General features: G+C 44.1%; 1 pseudogene across 1 annotated transcript; it reads right to left on the reverse strand.

Moving 5' to 3' along the window:
* Window positions 1–2,929: 2,929 nt before the first annotated feature.
* LOC110521583 (fizzy-related protein homolog) lies at window positions 2,930–3,794 on the reverse strand (annotated as a pseudogene). The gene is made up of 3 exons (XR_016495566.1): window positions 3,493–3,794; window positions 3,275–3,378; window positions 2,930–3,155 (listed from the first exon to the last, which is right to left on the reverse strand). The product of XR_016495566.1 is annotated as a fizzy-related protein homolog (transcript).
* Between the last annotated feature and the right edge of the window lie 7,656 nt (window positions 3,795–11,450).

Here is an 11,450-nt window from a genome sequence, read left to right on the forward strand (position 1 = left end):
ATTCATTGACTACAGCTCAGCATTCAACACCATAGTGCCCTCAAAACTCATCACTAAGCTAAGGACCCTGGGACCAAACAGCTCCCTCTGCAACTGAATCATAGACTTCCTGAACGGCCACCCCCAGGTGGTAAGGGTAGGTAACAACACATCCGCCACGCTGATCCTCAACATGGGGGCCCCTCAGGGGTGCGTGCTCAGTCCCCTCCTGTGCTCCCTGTTCAATCATGACTGCACGGCCAGGTACAACTCCAACACCATCATTAAGTTTGATGATGACAATAGTGGTAGGCCTGATCACTGACAACAATGACACAGCCTATAGGGAGGAGGTCAGAGATCTGACCATGTGGTGCAAGAACAACAACCTCTCCCTCAACGTGATCATGACAAAGGCGATGATTGTGGACTACAGGAGAAAGAGGACCGAGCACACCCCCATTCTCATCGACAGAGCTGTAGTGGAGCAGGTTGAGAGCTTCAAGTTCCTTGGCGTCCACATTAACAACAAACTAACATGGTCCAAGCACACCAAGACGTGAAGAGGGCATGACAAAACCTATTTACCCTCAGGAGACTGAAAAGATTTGCCATGGGTCCTCAGATCCTCAAACGATTTTACAGCTGCACCATCAAGAACATCCTGACGGGTTGCATCACTGCCTGGTATGGCAACTGCTCGGCCTCCGACCGCAAGGCACTACAGAGGGTAGTGCGTACAGCCCAGTACATCCCCGGGGCCAAGCTTCCTGCCATCCAGGACCTCTATACCAGGCGGTGTCAGAGGAAGGCCCTAAAAATCGTTAAAGACTCCAGCAACCCTAGTCATAGAGTGTTCTCTCTGCTACCGCACGGCAAGCGGTACAGGAGTGCCAAGTCTAGGTCCAAGAGGCTTCTAAACAGCTTCTATCCCCAAGCCATAAGACTCCTGAATAGCTAGTCAAATGGCTACCCAGACTATTTGCACCCCCCATGCTGCTACTGCTCTCTGTTATTATCTACGCATAGCCACTTTAACAACCCTGTCTGCATGTACATAATTATCTCAATTACCTCGATACCGGTGCCTCCGCACATTGACACATTGCCTCTGTATCGGTACCCCCTGTATATAGCCCCGCTATTGTTATTCACTGCTGCTCTTAAATTATTTGTTTTTCTTAGCTTTTTTTAATTTGAATTTTTTAGGTATTTTCTTAACTGCATCGTTGGTTCAGGGCTTGTAAGTAAGCATTTCACTATAAGGTCTATCTACACCTGTTTTATTTGGCGTATGTGACAAATAAAATGTGATTTGATTTTGATTTGTTTAAATCTATTTACTACTACCTCATGCCAACAACTTAAAGGGATGGGACACCACCACTTAACGCACCCTGTTACTCTTCTGATGTCAAGTCTCACACAACCAAATCCTTCTCTGCAGCTGCCACCACAACCTCAATTTTCTGCAACATCCCTGCAGTACAGTTGATAACCATTGCTATAAATGCTAAAAATGTAATCTTGTTGAAACATATATCACTTGTTGGTTTATCCCTCTGTACTGGTACAGATCTAATACTCACACCACTCCTCTCAGGATCCCTCACCCTTGACCCGTCTTCCTCTACTTTCTTCACTGCCTCAGCATATGACAACTTCTGCTACTCTAACCCTGGAAACCTCAACCTGCCTCTCTCGCACAGGACATTTCTGAGCCCCAGCCCCATGGGCATCCCTACAATCAACAGATACCACTACTTTACCCAATGCTACACAGTCCTTTCTCTTGTCATTCTGCACACTTCTCACACCTAGGAACATCCCTGCTACACACTGCTGCCACATGCCCATAAGCTTGACACCTGTAACAACGTAATGTATTCGGTACAAAAGCTTGTACAGGATAAATTATATATCCTAACATCACTTTGTCGGGCAAAGACTCAACATCAAAACTCAAAATAACAGACAATGACTTATTTCACCACTCTCGCCACTCTGTCTGCATCACACCAAACGACGAGCATCACATACACCGGGAATCTTCCCCTTCAGTTGGCCCTTTTCTCATATCCGGTGACGTTTGCTATTTTATAGGATCAACAGAACGTGCAACGATCTACAACAGAACTGTCAAAGGAAAAGGGATCACAGCCTGCATGCACTCCACTTCCTTCAATAAAAAGGAAACCTTATACTCAGTGTCATATATTTAGATAAATCTGCTTATTCCATTCCATATAAATATGTACATATTATGGAAAATAATCAATATCTATATAGGCCAAAACCAGGTGGCTGTTGAGATTGACAAATGACAATTACTTGAAATCACAGAAGAAAAAAAATGATATGTATAAGCAGTTGTGTGTGGAAATGAAAACACTTGACATGTTTTGCCAATACTCTTATTCTTGATTTGCATACATTTTCTGTTAATTCCCCACATTTTACTTAGTTTATTTTTTTCCGCCATACTATATTCAATGTAGTGCTTTGACATGTTTACTAGCAATTTAAAGAAACTGGACTTCCATGATTGTCCCATTATATTATGCATCTTGCCCAAGTCCATACAACAATAAAATATATATTTTTAAATGGCAAATAAATAAGACCTGACTGTAACATCATCAACTCAAAGTTTAGATCTTAACCCTCCTTTAACACATAGTTTCATCATAGACATGGAATACAAAAATCAAAACTGTAAATTGAACTGGACAAGAATTGAAAAAAAATCGAATAAAAACATTGATGACAAAAAAAAACAAAAAAAATCTGTTAATGGTCCAGTTTCAATTGTTTCCGAGTGACAAAGTAAACACAGTTCTTTGCTCCTCCATCCTCTATGATACGATGCCGTGTCCATGTTGGTTCCTTATTTTGCATTATGTTGATGAATGTACTGTGATGAATTCAAGGCATTCCATCATTAGTCTATTCCTTTTTAAATGTTTATAATTGTATTTATTTTGATTTATTAGTGGGTGCTGCGGCACTACTTCCCACGGCTGTGGCTCCTCTGTACTCCACTTCAGACCACACACACCACCTGCAGGTGACCCTGCAACCGGCGCTCAGACTGGAGAGGTATGTGCGAATCATCTGCAGGATCATAAGGTCTCGACTGCCTGATGGCAACTGGTCTGCGTTCCATCCCAGTGCACCTGTGGAAGATTAGACATTGGAATGGCGAGGGAAAGAGACTGATGAAATGAACAACCAATATGCGACATCTATTATGGACATTTCCACAGAAGGGTGTTTTTCCCCTCTGAATGCTCACCAACTCTAGCAGTGTCCCCCTCTAGTGTAAAAAGCTTTTCGCCAGCTGCTGCATCCCAGATCTGTACGTAGCCTTTGTGAGTCCCAACTGCCACATGATTGCCCCTAAATCAGAAACACACAGCATTAGAGTCAGCAAACCACACAAAAACACCAGATGTAAAAGGTGTTATGGTGGGACTGACAAACTGCAGATTACATGGAGTTTAATTTACTCACTCTGACCAGCCCACCACGGATGTAACAGAATCTCCCTCCACTGCTAAATCACACAGACGAGTTACCTGGAAAAATAAATCATTGCACATCTGGGGGCTTGTATAGAAATGAACAGGCACTCCAGAGATAGACAAGTGCCTAAGCTTGCTTAGCACTATTAGAGCAGACCAGTCCACGAGGTTGAGGTAGAAGTCATCCTGTAGTTCTGGAGCATCCAAGACCTTGAATGGGATCTTTGTGATTTTACGAGTCAGCTTCCAGGGTGACAGTAGGAACTTCTGACTGCAAAGACAGAAAACAAACCAAATGAAATGAACGTTGATTTGTAGTTAACAGTAACCACTCTGCATCTTTACAGAGAGGCTGCCATTCGATCCATTCCCCTTTTACTACTGACAGGTGACAACAAGTTGAGAGACATTCTGTTGTCCTCATCTAGTGTGGATCTCTAAGCACTGAGAGAGTACTGCACATAAAAGATAGATTTGGGTCAGACCTTGCTCCAAATAACTCCATGTAGCTTGGAAATGAGAGATACAGTGAGACATTCTTACACCAAAGAGACTCATCTTTTCTGGTGTGGAGGGCTGCAACTGTTTGTCCTCTGTCTGGGGTCCTTTGTTGATGTCTGCTCCGAGCAGCTAATTTTTCAGCAAAGCAGATAAGACCAGCCCATCCGCTAATAGAGAACCACAGTTACATGAATATACACTTACCAAATAGTTTATTTGGTACACCCATCTAGTACCGGGTTGACCCCCCTTTGCCTCCAGAACATCCTGAATTATTCGGGGCATTCGACAAGGGGTCGAAATGTTCCACAGAGATGTTGGTCCATGCTGACGTGATGGCATAACGCAGTTGCTGCAGATTGGACGCTGATACATTCATGCTGCCAGCAGCCCGTTCTATCTCATCACAAAGATGCTCTATTGGGTTGAGGTCTGCGGACTGCGCAGGCCACTCAAGTAAATTGAACTCGCTGTCATTTTCCAGGCAATGTTTTTCCACTCCTCAAATTGAGCCGTTTCGACCACACCGGGTTCGTCTGCTGCAATAGCCATCCATGACAAGAACGGACGAGTTGTGTGTTCCAAGATGCCGTTCGGCACACCACTGTTGTACTGAGCCGGTATTTGTTTGTTTGTGGCCAGCCTTTTAGCTTGCGCAATTATTGAAATTATACACTCACCGGACAGTTTATTAGATACACCATCCCATTCACGAAAATGAATTGCTCCTACAAACCGTGAGTCATTTGGCCATGGCTTGCAATATAAAGCAGGCAGACAGGCATCGAGGCATCCACTGTTCGAGTGAACCTTAAAATTGGCAAAACGAGTGACCTAAGCGACTTTGAACGTGGCATAATCGTCGGTGCCATGCTTGCCGGATCCAATATCTCAAACTGCTGCACTCCTGGGCTTTTCAAGCACAACAGAGTTCAGGATTTACCGAGAATGTTGCGACAAATAAAAAACATCCAGTCAGCATCAAACCTGTGGGCAAAAACAGCTTGTTGAAGAGAGAGGTCGAAGGAGTGCACACTGTATGCCTTTCTTAGGTGCTGGATAATATCCTATGATGTGGCTTAGTTTGTCATGTTACTTACCTTGGTTGCTGTCAGATGTTGCATCCTTTCTTTTTCCATTCTGACTTGATCTCTCATTTTCCTAAAAACACAAATGACATTTTTTTTTTAAATGATCCATGAGCTGACTAAATTTGTCAAATGAAGTTATAGGGAGTTAATGTATCAGGGGAAATCTATTTAAATTAATTGACTTTTTGACAGCATTCCTTTTGATATATATTCAAAAAAAGTATACCTCACATGCTTGGCCATGGAAAAAGTGGCCAGAAAGTGACTTTTTTTTACCTGAATGCCAAAACATTTATGAGATAAAGGTGCTTAAAGTAGACCTTTTTTGCATACCCCACCATATTATGCGACATCCATGTTTTTATCACTGGAAAAGATAAACGGTTGAGTTCGATATTATTTAAAAGCTTAAAAATAGGGTTGTAAACAATTTTATAATTTCTTAAAATTAAGCACATTAGGATTGATGTAGTTAAAGGGAAAGAGTCTGCAATGGACCTCACTCTGGTATCGCGTGTGATGGCAGGAATCTGTGAGTGTGAGGAATGGGAGGAGTCAACAGTAGGGAGTGATCATTACCCCATAGTATGCACAGTAGGCCAGAGGGAGGTGGAGGTGTCAGTGGATGGAGTAGGCAGGTGGGTGTTTGAAAGGGCAAAGTGGGATCAGTTTCAGGAGTTAAGTGAGCGGGTGATGGAAGTGGATAGTATGAATAACTGGGTGAGAATTGCGTTAGTAGGAGCAGCTACTGAGGCGATACCTAAGAGTTCAGGGAGGAGGAGGAAAGCAGTCGCATGGTGGACAGAGGAGTGTGGGGCAATGGTGAGGAGTAGGAACAGGGCATTTAGAGTACTGAAAAGGACACAACATCCAGCATCTGATTCAGTATAAGCAGGCCCAGGCTCTGGTGAGGAGAACTATTCGTCAGGCAAAGAGGTCATGTTGGTGTCGGTTCTGTGACACCATTGGAAGGACGACACCAGTGGGAGAAGTGTGGGGGATGATTAAGCGGATGAGTGGGGTCAGAAGGGAGTGGGATTACCCAGTGTTGACGACTGGGGAGGATGTGGTCGTAAGATGAGGAGATGGCAGAGATGATGGCCGAAGCGTTTGTCCAAGTGCATAGCTCGGCAAATTTGTCAGAGGAGGGGCAGAGGGGGAGAGAGAGAACAAGAGAGGAGCATCCTGGAGTGCTGGATAGGAGGGAGGATGTAAATGATGTGTTGAATGCACCATTTACAATGGTAGAGGTGAAAAGGGCAGATCTAGACAAAAAAGATCTAGAAGTAGACATTACAATGTTGTTAATGTTTCAGCTGCACACAGGGGACATCCTACTAAGGCGCACTGCCTCAGTGCTAACAGTGTAACTCTGGTTCATATACACTGCTCAAAAAAATAAAGGGAACACTAAAATAACACATCCTAGATCTGAATGAATGAAATATTCTTATTAAATACTTTTTTCTTTACATAGTTGAATGTGCTGACAACAAAATCACACAAAAATTATCAATGGAAATCAAATTTATCAACCCATGGAGGTCTGGAGTCACACTCAAAATTTAAATGGAAAACCACACTACAGGCTGATCCAACTTTGATGTAATGCCCTTAAAACAAGTCAAAATGAGGCTCAGTAGTGTGTGTGGCCTCCACGTGCCTGTATGACCTCCCTACAACGCCTGGGCATGCTCCTGATGAGGTGACAGATGGTCTCCTGAGGGATCTCCTCCCAGACCTGGACTAAAGCATCCTCCATCTCCTGGACAGTCTGTGGTGCAACTGTTGGTGGATGGAGCGAGACATGATGTTCCAGATGTGCTCAATTGGATTCAGGTCTGGGGAACGGGCGGGCCAGTCCATAGCATCAATGCCTTCCTCTTGCAGGAACTGCTGACACATTCCAGACACACGAGGTCTAGCATTGTCTTGCATTAGGAGGAACCCAGGGCCAACCGCACCAGCATATGGTCTCACAAGGGGTCTGAGGATCTCATCTCGGTACCTAATGGCAGTCAGGCTACCTCTGGCGAGCACATGGAGGGCTGTGTGCCACCCCACACCATGACGGACCCACCGCCAAACCGGTCATGCTGGAGGATGTTGCAGGCTGCAGAACGTTCTCCATGGCGTCTCCAGACTCTGTCACGTCTGTCACATGTGCTCAGTGTGAACCTGCTTTCAACTGTGAAGAGCACAGGGCACAGGGCAAGTGGCGAATTTGCCAATCTTGGTGTTCTCTGGCAAATGCCAAACGTCCTGCACGGTGCTGGGCTGTAAGCACAACCCCCACCTGTGGATGTCGGGCCCTCATGGAGTCTTTCTGACCGTTTGAGCAGACACATGCACATTTGTGGCCTGCTGGAGGTCATTTTGCAGGGCTCTGGCAGTGCTCCTCTTTGCACAAAGGCGGAGGTAGCGGTCCTGCTGCTGGGTTGTTGCCCTCCTACGGCCTCCTCCACGTCTCCTGATGTACTGGCCTGTCTCCTGGTAGCACCTCCATGCTCTGGACACTACGCTGACAGACACAGCAAACCTTCTTGCCACAGCTTGCATTGATGTGCCATCCTGGATGAGCTGCACTACCTGAGCCACTTGTGTGGGTTGTAGACTCCGTCTTAGGCTACCACTAGAGTGAAAGCACCGCCAACATTCAAAAGTGACCAAAACATCAGCCAGGAAGCATAGGAACTGAGAAGTGATCTGTGGTCACCACCTGCAGAACCACTCCTTTATTGGGGGTGTCTTGCTAATTGCCTATAATTTCCACCTGTTGTCTATCCCATTTGCACAACAGTATGTGAAATGTATTGTCAATCAGTGTTGCTTCCTAAGTGGACAGTTTGATTGACTTGGAGTTACATTGTGTTCCCTTTATTTTTTTGAGCAGTGTACATATGATTACTGCATACAATAGTTGTAGGATCGACAAAGGCATTCAGGGGAGTTAGAGGGACAAATTAGCTTACTTACATTGTGACTGCCAACGCCCCTATGATAATGTACATTTGCGACACAATGGTAGGGATTATCTGAGCTGGGCTTGGGCCATTGATAGGTCAGTATAAACGAAGCCTTGAAATGCATAGACAGAGTCCAGGATCCAAGATGATTTGGATGGACTCTGTCATTCCTGTAGAGCACCGTCTGTTTCCAGAAGGTGTCAAAGTAATCTATAAAAGTTGATCCAAAAGAGCTAATCTTTTAGCCAAGTGTGTAATGCCAGTAGCCTGCTGAATCTTTCACACCTGCGGCCCAACATTGGTACCGGACCTGAAATAAATTTGCCGCTTTTTGGAATCTTTCAGAGCTAAAATCAGTTATTTAAAAAAATTCAGCAGTTCTGAGCTAGCCCTCCTAATGTCATTTGACTCCACGTGGACTACAACAGCTGCAGCTCCTGAAGCAGCCTCGTAATGTCCTGTGCTCGTGCTCCAGGATAGCACAGGGCTTTTGCCCTGAGACCCAAGATGTTATTTACCATAGAGCTGCCAATGACGACATCTGGTGCAATGGCTGAGGAGGTCCAGCCGTTCTTTCGCCTCGAGTGGGTTTGCAAACCCCCACGAGGACCAAAGGGCGGTGGGGCTCGATGGACCCGAGCCAGCTGCAGTATCCATCGTGGATGATGAATGGGCCGGAGTCTCAGACAACCTCACAGTCCGATGATGGGGAGCTCTGAGGATCTGAATCCGAGGTAGAAGCCACCCGAGAGGGAGACAGAATAGACAGCAGGTGGGGGCGGGAGGTCCTGTATAAACAAAGTCACTTCCTTGACAAATTCCTTCACAACGGCTCTGCAAAAGATGTTTATAACTAACCCAACTTGGTAAATCTGTGTCGTTTACAGTGGGAGCAAATTAAGCATAGTAGGCAGAACAAGCAAGGAGGTAGGAAAAGCCAAGTACGAGCTAGCGAGATCCTATTGGCGCGTTGTAGCACGTATTTGCATATTTCCGTTAGGGAACGCCACCTTCGTGAAGTGCACTTGTGAATAAACTCAATTCGACCTTGCACTTCTTCTAAACCCCAAAAAATGGTATACTGAAAAATATAAATGCAACATTAGCTGAAATTAAAGATCCCAGAAATGTTCCATATGCACAAGAAGCTAATTTCTCTCAAATTCTGGGCACAAATGTATTTACTTCCCTGTCAGTGAGCATTTCTCCTTTGCCAAGATAATCCACCACCTGACAGGTGTGGCATATCAAGAAGCTGTATTGTATGGCGTTGTGTGGGCGAGCAGTTTGCGGATGTCAACGTTGTGGTGTTATGGTATGGGCAGGCATAAACTATGGAAAACAAACACAATTGCATTTCATTGACGGCAATTTGAATGCACAGAGATACTGTGATGAGATCCTGAGGCCCATTATCGTACCATTCATTCGAAGTCTTCACCTCATGTTTCAGCATGATAATGCATGGCCCCATGTCGCAAGGATCTGTACACAATTCCTGGAAGCTGAAAATATCCCAGTTGTTCTATGGCCTGCATACTCACCAGACATGTTACCTATTGAGCATGTTTGGAACGCTCTGGATCGTCGTGCACGACAGCGTTCCAGTTCCCGCCAATATCCAGCAACTTCGCACAGCCATTTAAGAGGAGTGAGACAAAATTCCACAGGCCACAATCAACAGCCTGATTAACTCTATGCAAAGGAGATGTGTCACCAGATGAGGCAAATGGTGGTCACACCAGATACTAACTGGTTTTCTGATCTACCTCCCTACTTTTTTTTTTAATGTACAGTATCTGTGACCAACAGATGTATTCCCAGTCACATGAAATCCATAGATTAGGGTCTAATTTATTTCAATTGACTAATTAACTCAGTAAAATCTTAAATTGTTGCATGTTGCATTTATATTTTTGTTCAGTACATATATCATATATATATTTTCTTAAAATAGATATATATCATATATTTTTGTAAGATTCTGATTTTTCAGAGGGTGATGCAGCACCCATACTTCATGCAGCTATGGCTGAATATCAAGTAAAATGCAACAGTTTTGAAGACAATTATTGTTCCATTTTTGCACAAGAGGGCAGCGTTTTACAATATCAAGTGTCTGGCATGAGAATTTGAAAAAAAGTAACCACGTGAAGCCTTCAGCCATTCCAAGGCATAAGCGGTCGGCCTATACTCAATTCATTGTAGAAAAATCACACAATTACACTGTATTAATAAACACTGTATTGATTGATGATTTTATTAGTGCCACTGGGAGTTTTTTTTAGGACATTAAACAAGCAACAAAATCATATTTAAAGTCTGATCTAGCTAAAGATAAAGCCTATTGTGGTAAATAATGCAAAGGAGTAACCCCATGCTTCAGCCATGTAGCCAATATGCTGCATCAGACACACCTGCCTGATAATAAGGACCATGTACCTAAAGATAATGCATTTCATCAATATGTTATTGGGATGATTTCTTGAGGGGAATATTACATATTAAATGGTTTAATATAGGCTCAATGTCATCATTGTGGGGGGGGGGGGGGGGGGGGGGGGCGTTTAAGATGAAAAGCATTATTTTAAAGAAATTATAAAATAGTTTTACAACACTGTTTGTATCAATCCCAATTGTTAACTTATATTTTCCAGTGATTAAGACAATGTATGTCTTATAATATGGTGGGGTATGCAAAATAGGTCAACTATGAGCACCTTTATCCCTTGAATGTTTTGGCATTCAGGTCCAATAAGTCACTTTCTGAGCACTTCTACAATAGGCAAATATGTATGGGAGTTTTTGTTCAAATCAAAAGGGGTGCTTTCAAAAAGTGATTGAATTCAAATGGAGTTACCCATCATCATTCACAAGGTAGGATGTTAAGTGACATACAAGGTAAGTGACATACTGTACAATGATTGATCCTGTGAAAGTTGATGCTCCAGTTGGCCCCTGCACGGGAGGGGTTGAACCTGTCACCATGCTTGCTGGGAGAGGACATTGGGGAGTTGTTGGGCATCAGGTTGTGAATCACCTTCTGTGCAATGAAGTGAAGAGTCACTTCAACGAACATTCAATGCTCATCTGAGCACAAACACCTATTGAGGCTACCTTTTCGTGCCTGAAAGCCTGCTGGTAGTGCTTGAAGCGCAACAACTGCCAAGCTGCCCTGATCCCTGTGCTGGCCCAGGCATGCCGTTGTCATCCTACGCAATATTTGTGAGATGAATAGTGATCCCTGTATGGAGAAGTGGCTCAAAGAGATGAGGCAAGGCCTTTCTCAGCCTTGCGATGTAGCTGCTGCATGTCTGGATGACTCAAAAATGTGACTACCTCCATCAGCTACTGTACCAGAATCGAATAAACAGGGCAGTACACATACA

The sequence above is a fragment of the Oncorhynchus mykiss genome, chromosome 4 (genome assembly GCF_057628025.1).
Source record: "Oncorhynchus mykiss isolate SJ-2025 chromosome 4, ASM5762802v1, whole genome shotgun sequence".
NCBI classification, from domain to species: Eukaryota; Metazoa; Chordata; class Actinopteri; order Salmoniformes; family Salmonidae; genus Oncorhynchus; species Oncorhynchus mykiss.